The 13322-nt window shown below is 47.6% G+C and overlaps 1 protein-coding gene across 4 annotated transcripts in view; it reads right to left on the minus strand.

Annotated features, from left to right (window-relative positions):
* Window positions 1–8771, minus strand: part of DDC (dopa decarboxylase) — a 90197-nt gene extending 81426 nt beyond the window's left edge. The window contains exon 1 of one of the 4 annotated variants that reach the window (XM_014738979.3): window positions 8587–8771. The gene's annotated coding sequence lies outside the window, so the exon portion shown is untranslated. Of the gene's footprint in view, window positions 1–3547; window positions 3875–8586 lie in introns of those variants that run through there. The other 3 variants (XM_070264429.1, XM_014738978.3, XM_001498321.5) reach the window with 3 other exon arrangements.
* Window positions 8772–13322: the final 4551 nt, after the last annotated feature.

Genomic DNA, 13322 nt, shown 5'->3' on the forward strand with positions numbered 1-13322 from the left:
CCCTGCCCCATGCCACATCGGCATCTCAAGGGAGTTTGCTGTCCAGAGGGGAAGTCCCTCAAAGGCCTAAGCAGCCGAGCAGTGGAGTTCTCCTGGGTCAATTTTGGACACCCAGGAGGCTCCCTCCTCTCCTGCCAGCTTGGTCTGGGTTGGAAAGGTTCCCTGAACACTGTACAAAATAGGGCTCTTCAGTACTGCAATCCCACTGGACCACATTCTCCCTCTTAGCCATGGGAAGTTGTAAGAACATGGATTTGGCATCAAAAGGAAAAAAAAGTCAGCAATATTAAACTTGTTGATATTACCGCAATTTACTCCTGACCTCAGACAATTCAGATAGTTGTCATCAGGATATGTGTATTATCTGGTACCCTTTTTATTTTTCCCATATGCCTAATGACAATATGCATAATTATGTTAATACAGCACACATATTTACCCTTATTAACACCTGCTGAGCAGAGATTGCACAGTGTTACTGGGACACTGTTCACATCCCATGTGGCCGTTGGTTGCTGTTGTGGACAGCACTACCGAGAGGAAAACATCAGTGGGCTCCTCTATCAGGATGCGTGTTGCTCTGTTTTCCTATTGAATTTGTCCCTCAAAGATTTCAACTCCCCAAAGGAACAAGGAGGTGTGATTTTTCAGTTCTTTTTGTGTGTAGCTAAACTTCTTTCCAGAAAAACTAGAATGGCACAACAATATCACCCACCATCAGGCGTGGTAAGCATGAACACCGCATCTCTGCTAGCTTTTATCACTCATTCACATTGGAAATTCAAATTTTTAAATGTTATCATTTTCATTCATGTTTGCTATCCCAAAAAGTTTATGTAAGAACCACCCAGTAATTATAATTTTAACTTTCTTCTTTCATTTTATCTTAGTGTTATTCCAGAAGAAACTTTTCTTAGATGAAAACCACTCTTCCTCTCCCTTAAATTTTTTTCTCTATTTTTCCTCAACTCTTTTTTCCCTTTCTCTTATTCTCTCGAAGTCACGTTCATAGTTCACAAAAGGTAACAAGCATCTGCCTTTTCTATAGACTCGAGACTATTAAATTATGTCTGGTTGATTGCTTCTTTTCATGATCAGTGTAACATCCTGTGACTACATCACATATTGATTTATTGTCTATTATAAACATATGACACCTGCCATGTGGGTCTATTTAGAATGCTCCGGCACAATCTTTGGGGAGTCTCCATGTTTTTCACAGATTGGGTCAGCGGTAAATACTGACTCCTCAGATCGTTGTGAACTCTTCACTGCTCCTTGGGCAGGGTTGTTGGCCTGTCACCTGGTGTTGCTAAGAAACCTACATCTGAGGTTCCCCAGGGCCAAATCCTGAGAACACGTTGGCATTTGGTTGCCACATCCTATTGTCAAAGAAACCAGACCAATCAGTATTGCCCAACCTTCTGCTAAGCTCGTTGTACACATTATCTCATTCAACACCCTCAACAACCCTGACAGCGAGTATTACTGCTGTTTTACCAAGGCACAGAGGGGCTGGTGCCCTGACCAAAGCCACACAACCAGTAATGGGAGCAGTGGTTCTAGCATCCTGAAGCCAGCCTCTTCCCCTGATGCCTGGGGCCAGGGGTCCATGCTTGCCTCTGCTGTCTGCTGCCAGTGCCCTCACGAGGCCTGAGGACTCAGAGCCCAAAGACCCAGAAAGGGGCTCAGGCCAGGGGTGAGGAGACAGCGCCTGTCACCCAGAGTGTGGTTGGGGTCCTGCCTGTTCACTACACACAGGAGAAGGTGCTGCGGGTGAGAGACCTGCGCCCCGACCGGGGCTGATCCCCACGGAAGCAGGCAGAGGCCAAACAAACTCTGCCACCCTCTTGCCCGAGGAGAAGCTCCTCTCCCCACCTCCTCCAAAACCCAACAAATGCGGAGCAGTGATTATAGGCAGGGCACTGGTGTAAGAACTCTCTTCTCTCGTCTTCACAACAGCTCTGCCAAGTAGCAAAATTATCCCCAGTCTGGAAATGAGGAAATAGGTTCAGGGAAGCAGGTGGCTTGTGAAGCCCACACAGCTCATAAGTGGTTTCACACGTGGGTATGTCGCACCCAGAAGACCAGACCAGTTCCCTTCGGCCTGGGGTCCCCCATGCCTGCTGCTTACAGAGACCCGCCACCCCCATGGAGAATAGAGTGGGATTTTAGCCTTTTCTCTGAGGCCATGGGCCAATCCACTGCCCTCATGTGCCCTGAGCATCCTCTTCTGAAAATGCACCCAGAGAAACTTCAGGACCACTTTTCTAAAATACCTGAGGGAGTCTAATCTTCCTAGAGCCCTCCCCAAAACTTACCACCAGACCCAAATGGAGTTTCCAGGAGTAGGGTAAAACCTTCAGAAAAATCAACATCTCGAAGAAGAGAAAGCATATGTAAATAAATCTCCCAGCTATTTCTTTGAATTTGAGGATGTTTAAAGGGGTTTGTTTTATTTTAGGTATTTTAATCAAACTGGCTGTGTGCAGAGGCACACCCACCACCATATGCCCCAAAGAGAGAAAAAAAGAGGCCGTGTTGAATGGCACTATCTTGTCCCTTTCAAAAACATGCACACTCCTCACCTTGCCTGTGTCTTAATTGTTCCAGGATGTCAGCCTCCTTGCCAGGGACCTTGTGGGCTGCCCCCAAGCAGAGTCTGTTTCTCTCCGGCACCCTCAAAAACCCAAAGAGGGCCAGCTTTTATGCTGCAATTGTCACCTTTGCTTTCAATTCTGTTTCGGAGGGGAAATACTGCTGATTTCAACGAGAAATCAACTGTAAGGAGCTAGCTCTTGGAGCCTTTAAGAGAGAAACAGACTTAAGGGGGAGACCCAGGTCACCTGCTTGAATTGCCCTTGGGAACTGGAGAAACAATCTATGCTGAGCAGGCAGACCCCTCCGCAGTGCTTTCAATCCCCTCCGCCTTTCTGACCTGCAGTTTACTTGCTTATTAATAATATAGATCCCATTATTGACCACCTACTGTGTGTCTGACCCTTTACAAACATCAGATCCGGTTTTCGCAACCATCGTGTGGGAGGATGCTATTAGCTCTCCTGCACAGCTGAGGGCAGGAGCTGGGGTAGGGCATGCTGTATCTGCCATGCAATCTGGGTCGCAGCCTCCTCCTCCATTCCCAGCCCATCTCCCAGCCTCTGTGGGCTCTAGATGCACCAGGAACCTGCCTGGAAAATAATTTCCACTCACTTTGTTACGTTGCTATTATGGCTCAGAGAACAGGAGCTAAGAAGCCATCAGAAGTTTCTGATTCTCTATCGGACTTGTTGCTTAGAGATGACACACAAAAGAGCAGGCATTGTAGGTTGGAACCTTTTTTCTCAAAAAGTTCTTATAGCATGCCCCACCTTCACACGGCTGGATGCCAAGCTGTCCCAGTCTAGAGGAAAAAAAAAGCCACCCAGCTGGAATTAACAGACAAATCTCCCTCCAGTCCCCAAACCCGAGGGTCACAGCCATCCAGGAGCTGGATTCTCGAAGGAGTCTGGGCCCCCAAGCTACCATGACAAAAAGCAGTACTCACAGGCAGCCCGGAGTTGCTCCTTCTCTGTCCTTCCTCTCTCTCCTCGGTGACAGTTAAAAGGCACAGACGATGTCATTGCCATTTATGTAGACAGAGGTCCGCCTTCCCAAAGCCAATCAGAGCAGAGGCTTGCTCTGCTTATTTACCGGCAGCAGCGTCTCCCACCTCCCGCTGCCTCCTGCTCCCCCCTAGGCCATGAGGGCGGGGAGGGGCAGAGCAGGACTGAAGGGACAGCAGAGCCTGCAGGGGATGGGGGACAAGAGGCCAAAGAAAAGGGGCCCTGTGCTCACAGTGTGCCGTGTGGGACCCAGACTCCGTCAGTTCTCCTAGAGACTGCCCCGGCAACATGGGAGCAACCCTAGGCTTCCTGGCTTCGTTCAAGGGGTGAAGAAGGGCCGGTTTGGGCATGGCAAACCAGCAGCATTCGCTTTGTGCCAGCGCTGGGTGGCATGCTGGGCCTGCCCCTTAGGGGGCTGCTGGGACCCCCATGGCAGGAAGGATGGGAGGCTCAGTGTGCCAGGCCCTCAGCCCAGATCAGAGGGAGAAGCAGAGGCTGGTGAGCATCTGAACCCAGATTCATGATTCAAAGCCTGTTCTTTTAACTATGAAGCCCACCAGCGTTCAAAACACGAATTTCTTCAAAATGAGGTTCGGGCTTCCTCTCTCCTCTACCCCACTGGGCAGTGACAGGGCGAAGAGGAGCTCCCTGGCTGAGCTGATCAGTGCAGGATGAGGAGCAGGGTTGGGGTTCTCCTTCAAGGAGTGCACAGAGCCCTGTGAGCCTGGAAAGGGGCCTGGGTGGAGCCCACTCAGGCCAGGAGGGGCAGTAGGTTGCTCTGCCACAGCACACATGCACACACACATACACGTACATGCATGCTCACACCATACATACACACAACACACATACACATGTACGTGTTGCACACGGATACATGTACACATGCTCATTCACGCAGTACTCATGTATACACATACAGGTACACAATGCACACACAACATACAGTGCACACATGTGCATGTATACCACACACACCATACATATGTGTACACACGTCTACATATACACATACATGTGAACACACCATCATATGCATACATGCACACACATGCACACTCCACACATTTTCAGGGCCAGTAGCACAGTCAGGAGCCGGCAACTCCCATAGAGAGGGGGCTGTGCTTGAAGAGCATCTCTTCAAAGGAACATGTGTTCTCCTGGGGCCGAGACCTGTGGGGTGTGGAGCTGGCCAGAGGCAGCAGGTGGGTGGGGCCGGCGAGGGACCTGGATGTTGGTGGCTCCCTCCCTCCTCCCCTTCTCTCCACTGGCTGGGTGCAGACCTAGGGGCAGTGCAGAGACTAGGTCTCATGTGTGCAGAGAGCTCCCGAGCTCCACGCGCCACCTCCCAGGGGAGCCGGCCTGAGGACTGCCCCAGCTTGTGAGATGGGCCGGGCTGCAGATGAGAGGTACGCCAGCCTGAGTCCACAGCCCACACAGCTGAACCGGGTGCTCTGTGGGAAGGGACGGCATCAAGCTGTACAGGACTCGCCAGAGCTGGGAGGCTGGATCCAGGGTTTGCCCCCGCTGAGTGCCGTCCCCAGCACACAGCTTGGCCCAGCGCAGGCACTTGATAAAGGCCGGATGATACATGGAGACTCTGCAAATGAGGGATACAGGTATGATGAGGGGCTGACACCCAGGCACAGGCCTCTGGGAGAGGGGGCTATGAGAAAAAAATGAAATCTTCCATTTCATAAAGAGTTACTATAACGATACCTAGCATGTGTAAAGGTTCTATTACAGGCATTTTCACATGGGATCATGCAATTCCCCCCAACCACCTTACAAGGTAGATGTCATCATCATTCTCATTTTACACATGAGGAAACAGAGGCCAGAGAGGTTAGGAAATTTGCCAAAGGTCATACAGCCAGCATGTGGCTGAGCGAAGTGTCGTCACCCGCATTTGTCACCGGCAGGCCAGCCTGCCCTTTTGTTGGGCGCAGCCAGATCTACTTGCTGTGTGACATTCCAGGATGGGAGGCAGATCATGAAAGAATAAACAGAGAGAGATCCACACCTGCCAACTGTGACCGTGATGCAAAGTGTGTGAAGTGGACACGACCTAGAGAAGATGCCCACAGCCAGCGGGGTCTGGACCCTGCTTGAAGGGAAAGCTTTGAAATGGAGCACTGACATGCCCAATGTAAGAGTTTAAAAATCACTCCAGCTTTGCTTGGAGAGCCACGTGGGGGTTGGAGCAGATGAGAGTGGGAACAAGGAGATAGACTTGACATTTATTTAAGAGGTGGAAACGAAAAGATTTGCAGTGGCGTGAGGCAGGCGCAGCACAGGGCTCGGACGGCAGGCTCAGAGCCCAGGCTTGAATCTGCCTCCATCACCTATGAGGTGTAGTTGAAGGCAGGTGCCTTAACCATCCACAGTGATCATGACAAGATATCAGTCAGATTAGGAACAAGACAGTAGAAATGATCTAACAAAGTCTAACAAAAGATGAGCAAGGCTTGAATGAAGAAACTTAATGAAAGCTTAATGGAAGACATTAAAGAAGACCCAAACAAACAGAAATAAATGCCGGTTCGTGGATAGAAACACTCGATGTTATGTATATTTCCATTTTCCTCAAACTGATTGACAGATTCAACGCGATTCTAATCAAAATCTCAACACAGATCTTTTACTCTAAAATATAGACGGAAAAGCAAAAGTCTGAGAATGGCCAGCATACTGTCGAGAAAGAATATTACAGAATATTACAGGGAGTCTAGCACAAGCAGAGGCACTCACAACTGAATATACAACTATGTACTGGGGGGCATTGGGGAGAAGAAGAAGAAAAACAAAAAAAGGAGATTGGCAACAGTTGTTAGCTAAGGTGCCAATCTTAAAATAAACTAAAATAAAATAGAATTTTAAAAAAGCTATATGCTTTCTTTTATGCACCGTTTTCAATACATAGCTCAAGTTTTAAAATGTAGCATTATTATGATTTATATCTAAGTATTATTTAATTTCTATTATGTTTTTCTTTGACGCATGAGTTATGTAGTAGCTTTATAAAAAAATTTCCAGACATATATAGCAGTGTTTGCTCATCATTTCTTGAATTCTAATTTAATTAACGTAATTGAACTGTGGTCAATTGTTGATGAAATTTCCTAAATCTTTACCATATTTTTGTCACTTTGCTCTATCGTCCGGTTTACTATAATCTGCTAAAGATGTGTTGAAACCTTCCACCTTGCTGGTGACCTTGTCGACTTCTCCCCATAGCTGTGCCAATACTCTCTTTTTGTATTTAAGTCTCTTCCATTAGGTTTAGACATGTCTAGAACTATATTATCTTCTTGGTGGACTGAACCTTTGATCACTTTATATGGTAATAAGTTAACAGATCTCTGAAATGGCCTTCTTCAAATGTGAACACACTGTTGCTCTTCGTCAGTCGTGCCTACAGTCAGCATTCTTGGGCCTCTCCCCTTCCGCTGGAGGCCAAAGGTGTAGTGCGGCTCAGGGATGGCGTCCTGTGCAGATGACTGTGTCTCTTCACATATTATTTAGTAGCTTTTTAAAGTCTGAAAGTTATGATTTAAATTTAAAACAGCACCAATATTTTCCTGGTTTCAAAAGGTCATAAATCCCCTCTGAGGACATTCAGAGGGAAAGTTCTCCGGGGCACCTCTGTCACATACCTTCAGCCACATGAGCCCAAAGAACAAGGTTAAACTCTGGATGACTTACCCCGGCAGTGAGGGCACCATTTGTCATCTGGACCCAACACACAGGCTCGTTAGGCTAACCCAGAGCCATCCAGGATCCTCGGGGCTGACTCCCAACAGAGGCTCAGTCTATCCAGCTAAGCGAACCTCAGAACTGGGGGCACTGGGCCCCCCCAAGGCTGTGCATGAAGAGACTTAGAAGACAATGCCTGCTGTGCCTTCCTGCCACTGTGGGAGCCCAGAGCCTTCCATCTTGTGTCTAGCCTTGCAATTCCCACTTCCCAGCTGTGCCTTCATGTTTCCCACCTCCCACCCTTTCCATCCTGCTCCTATCAACAGTCCTGCCTCTTTGTCCCCAACTTCAGACCCCACTCCCTGATCTCCAAGGGGCTCTAGTTAACTCTTCACGTGATGCTTACTACAGCACCTGGGACATGGTGAGTGCGCAAAAAATGCAACACTTTCCCAGAATGGCAGAGCAGAAAGTGCCAAACTGTGCAGTAAGAACAACTTAAGTTCTAGATTCACCATCAGTAGCTGTGAGGTCTCGCACCATCTTCCTCACATGTTCCGTCTTAGTTCTCTCACTGTGAAATGAGGCTATGATTAGGGCCAAAAACTGAACACTCAGAAGTTTTTGCTTTGGCTCAAGCCTGAAGGAGAAGCGACGATGTCTTCTCAAGATTTGTATCTGTAGACGGGATTGTGATCAGCTCGGCAAGTTGGCAGAGAAGAGCCTTTAACTCTTCTCAAATCACACCGCATAGGTGGACTCTGAGTTTACCTCTGAGTAGACTACACCATACGTCAAAAGGAGAGAGTATTCATTACTCATCTCCCATGTGCTGGATATTTTCCAGACATTATGTGATTAATCCTCACAAGGACGAGACAAGGTAGACACTATTAAAATTTTAGACAGGAAAGAATCAGAGGTTCAGTGGAACTAAGTGCCCAAAACCACACTAGTGGTAAGTGGGAGAGAGGAGTGAGGTCCATGTCTGTCCTGTCCTTGCTATTGAGTGGCAGTCATGAAATTGTTCCCAGCACCTACTCATCACCCGTAGCTACGCGAGTGACTGTGTGTGCATGTGTGAGTGCCGGCATCAGGGTCCCACAGAACTGACAGCTCTGTGAGCCTGCACATAAGAGACAGCATTTGATCAATAATAGTCTCCAGCCCTCAAGAGAGTTAACCTTTAAGCAAACGCTCAGTACTGTGGGACCTGAGAGTCAAGGTACAGGTGTTGCCATTTCCAACAATAATAATCTGATTAAATAAAAAACCAGAGACTTACTTGCTGGGAATTAAAATTCCTTACGGTCGGCCCTCCTTTATGAGATGTGCTGGCTTCGGGGGTTGGGGAGAATGTGGAGAAGCAGCTGGGGGAGCTGGTGTGGAGGCACGCCACTCTTCCTGCAGCTTCAAATCCACATGTTTCCCTGTCCTTGTGTTTTCAGCCTCATATGCTGGTTAAACATTAATTTCTGATGGTGATAAAGGTCGAGGAAATCTTGAGAAACCTAGAGGGAGTCACTGATCTCTGGGGAAACCTGGGAAAGCTCATTCTGGAGAGCCTGTTTGTTTCATCTAAAACCCCAGCAGCTCAGATCTTTCTTACTGTTCAGCTGGCCAGTCACCATAATCCTCCATTTTCCCAACAGCCCCAATTTCAAATTTTCAGCCCCATCAGGTCGTCCCATAAATTCCAGCCCTGCACCGTGGGGAGCCTGCCTTACAGATGGCCTCCAGCCCTTTCAGGCAGCCCCCAAACTGAGCTGTACATCCCAGCTCCTCCTCCCCCAAACCACTGAAATGATAGTTAGGATATGTGAAGCAGTGCTGGGGATGCGGTTTTGACAAATTTCTAGGAAAAGCCAGAGTCAACAGAATTTTATTTGCGCATAAAGCAGGGCAGAGAGAGCAGCATGGAGAACTCCACAGGAAAAGTCAGCAGGAGCATGGGAACTGGTCTTTCTAGCAGACTGCTGCTGCTCCAAGCCTGGGGCAGGGCAGGTACAAAGAGCAGAGTGGGCATGAGGCTGGTTCGGGGCAGTTATCAAAGGACTGGGCACGAGATAGGGAGCACAGAATGGTGGAGACCAGAGGTATTTGTCACAGGCTAGATGAAGGAAGAGCTCTCTGTGTTCTGCCTGGGGGGCAGGGATAGGCAGGGGGTGGTGGTGGGGACCCAGGATTCACAGTTATCACTGGAACCCGAGACAAGTTGAGTGATGTCAAGGAGACTCTAAATCTCTACATGAGCCATGGGAGGGAAGAAAGGAGAGCAAGGAAGGGCAAACCAGCCCTACTATGGTGCCTTCTAACATGCTCCACACGTGGAGTCTTACATAAGCTGAGACTAAAGAAGCAATTGTCTTAAGCTACGGGAATGGCACCATACAGGCAACAGCATTTGTGAAGGCACTGAGGTTAGAAAGACCCTTGCATATTCCAGGTCCTGAAAGAGGGCCAACTCCCAAGGACCATACAAAGCAGGGGGTCTTTCAAGCCATGTTACATAGTTTGTATCCCCTCCAACTAGATTGGAAGGCATCGAAGTGTTTCTAGAAAACAGTGATGTTAGCTTACTTCATTTTATTTAGGATCACTCTGGCTCTCGTATGGAAAATGGATCCAAGAGTGACAAGAGTAAAAGTGTCTCCACTCTCCTGGTTTGGAGGATAGAGCAGAAATGCAAGGAACGTGGAGGGAGTCTGAGAGGGGCTGGCAGAGGGAAGGGAGTCGAGGTGAGGAAGAGTGGTAGGATGCCGGATATGTGCATGTGCATGTGTGCCTGCACGTGTGTGCATGTGTGGGTGTCAGGAGGTTGCCAGGAAGAGAAGGAGTTGAGGAGACAGGATGACTTCACAGACAGAAAATCCATGAACCAACAGTGATTGTTGTCACGGACTGAGAAGTCAGGGCGGACCAGATTGGGGTAGGGGGAGAGGAAGGAGACCAAGAATTCAGTTAGGGAATTAAATTTTAGATGTTCATGTGTAACCTGGTGGAGATTTCATGTACTTTTCAATGTGTGAGTTTGGAGGTCAGAAAAGAGGTCAGGACAGGAAATAAGTTGGGTTGAAAATGTTTAGATGATATTTGAAGCAATAGGACTGGATGAAATCATCCAGAGAGAGATCAGAGCATACAATTTTAAAATTTACAAAAAGAAAGAGACCTGGTAACATCATTTTGACCAAGAATTTCTCTCCTGATAGATGAATCTACAAAGGAATTTAAGTGATTAGTGGGAGATTCTTGTTGCCATGGGACCAGTCCGCCATCTTAGTTAGATGACCTCAGGGTACCCACTTTCCTGCTGGAATGTACCTGCCAACAACCCCTGGCTGGCTCTTTTATGCTTCCATGCTAGCAGACTCTTCCTTTGATTGGTACCTTTCTTCAGATGGATGTTTCAGTGTTACCAGTCAGCAGAATGTTCCGTGTTTTAAAGGCATTCTTTCCATCTCAATGCACACATACGCATGGCCCTCTCCAGGATGCATAAGGCATGTTAGTTGTCAGTAAAAAAACTGTGTAAGGAGTGTTTCCAAAACTAATGTATGTTCCTTGAGAAAATATGAAAAAAACTTCTGAACAGCAAAAATCAAAACTTTCATTCGTAATCCTACCTCTAAGAGAGAGCTGCTGTAAGCATTTGTTGTATGGCTTTTACTTTTTCAAATATGTTAACAACCTGGAGATAAAACTGTATATCCTACTTGCAACCTGCTTTTTCTCACTGAATAAGATATCATAACCATATGTCATCACATGAATAGATTTTCCCCAGTTTGTCTGTACTGCCTGTTTCTTGATGTTCAGAGCTTTCCCTCTTGGGGTGAACAATCTATCAATCCCAAGTCTGTGCTTCCGGAGTCTTCGGTGTCGGGTTTGGGAAGTGCTCTTCGGCTCAGAGTATGTACATACTTATCCCTATCTCCTCGTAGTATTTTTATGCTTTTGGATTTTTACTTTTAGATCTTTATTCCACCTGGAATTTATTTGGAACTAAGGCATAGGATAGAGTTCTAATTGCCCCCCAATGCAGTAAGCCAATTCTTCCAACATTACTTTTGTAAAAATGTCCTCCTCTCATATTCCTGTTGCTCCAGCTTGTTGCGCTGGTTCTGCTGAATTGTCGGTTTATTCCTATGCCAGTGCTACAGTATTTAAACTTTACCACTCTATAAAGCATTTGGATACTGGGAAGGGCAAGAGTTCGCTTATCAGGTTTATTTAAATCATCCTTGCTGTTTTCATATATTTCTCTTTCAAGAGGAGCTTTAAATTCATTTGTTCCTACATTCAACAGTTCTATTGATATTCCGTAGGACATGCATTAATGCACAGTTAAGTTGTGAACTGACCACTCAGAAAGCGAGTCGTCCCATCCAGAACACTGTTGTCTAACTCCAATTATGTCCCTGTCTTGGTTTGGGTTCCCTCACAAGCTGATGCTGAGACAAAGATTCAAGTGCAAGTAGTTTATTTTGTTAGTGACCCCAGAAAACCCCAGTAGGGGTGGGGGGAAGTGAGACAGAGAAGGGGAGAAGTCAGCACAGGGCACGTTTTCAAGCCAGTTACCCGTGGGAACTTGGAGCTGAATGTTGCTGCAGGACTTTGGGAGCTGATAAAGAACATCCACCTGGTGGGGGTATTAATTCTCCTGAACACCCCTCACACCGGCAGAGCAAGCTCTGGTGACCAAGGACAGCCCAGGGCAGAGTTCCAGGAATGGCAGCTGTGTGCTCAGGAGTGGTGAATCATGACAGCATTTGCTGCAGAGCCTTAACAAAGCACTGCAACTCAGGTCTGCTTTGGAGGTGTGTTGCTATAAGAACACAAATCCTAGGTACTTTTCACTACACCACGTGAACTCAAGCTGCCCAACAGAACACATTTTCAATTTAATGAAGCCTGGAGTTAAAGCACTCCTTCAGGGTTGTTATTTGTAGACGCCCAGCCCTCACTGGTGGAGGGGGATCTGGGAACCTCCCGTAAGTAGATTCAGGTAAGCAGTCCCTGAGCCATGGGGCTTGGGAGGCCTTTCCCTCTTGGTGACTTCATGTCCATCTTCACTGAGCAATTCCCTGCAGAGTCTCAAAGCCACATCATCTGGTTGGGAGACTCGTGTACAGACTTCAACATCCCTATTTTGTTGAGACTTGAGACTTTTCATCGTCCAAACTGAGGCCCAAGTAAGAAATCCTGAGGAGAGGGTGCACCAGCTCCACCTTCTAAACCTTCTGTGTCCTTGAAGGTCAACGGTACATACATGAGATGAGATCTATGGGGTACCTTAAAAACATAGCATGTTTCCCTGATTTGTTAAACCAAAAACTACATCAAAGAAAGCTGTCCATCGAAGGAAGGGGCAGCTGGCAAGGGAGTGTCAAATGGCCAGCCTGGGTGTGTGTTGGCAGAGTGCACACCTGCTGGGAGGGAAGTGGGTGCCCTGACACTGCAGCGGGAGGGTCTGGTCCAGTGGGCTATGTGGCACTGTTGTCATCAAGAGCTGCCTGCAGCTGGACATCAGCCTCTGAGATCATCCAGCCAAGGCCATAGGCTGGGCCCCTCTCAACAAGAACCTTCCGCTCCTTTAAATTCATGCACAGTATTTGTTCACAGCAACCATGATGCCCCCAAAATTTTAACTCCTGCTTCCAAATGGAACCAAGCATGAATCTCCATTTAAGCAGCTCTGTAAGATTTTTGTGACACACAACTTGCTGCCACTCTAGCACGAGTGGCTTGAGACATGACTGTTGAACTTCAAGCCCAGAAGTGTATGAGCTACAGAGACACTCGTTGGCAGCTTCTGCCTCCTGATGAGGCTGAGCAGAGAACCACACCAGTCCCGGTGGACAGTTTCCTGGGGAGATGTGCTATCTCATCCCTATTATTTGGTCTTTTGAGTTAAGATTGTAATTGCCCAGATCCCAGGTGACCCCTAATGGGAGAAGTCACACTGCTGGGACCAATGCCTGGGATGCCACCTGACTCCCTGAGGGTACCAATTGTTCA

This window comes from Equus caballus, chromosome 4 (genome assembly GCF_041296265.1).
Source record: "Equus caballus isolate H_3958 breed thoroughbred chromosome 4, TB-T2T, whole genome shotgun sequence".
Lineage (NCBI taxonomy): Eukaryota > Metazoa > Chordata > Mammalia > Perissodactyla > Equidae > Equus > Equus caballus.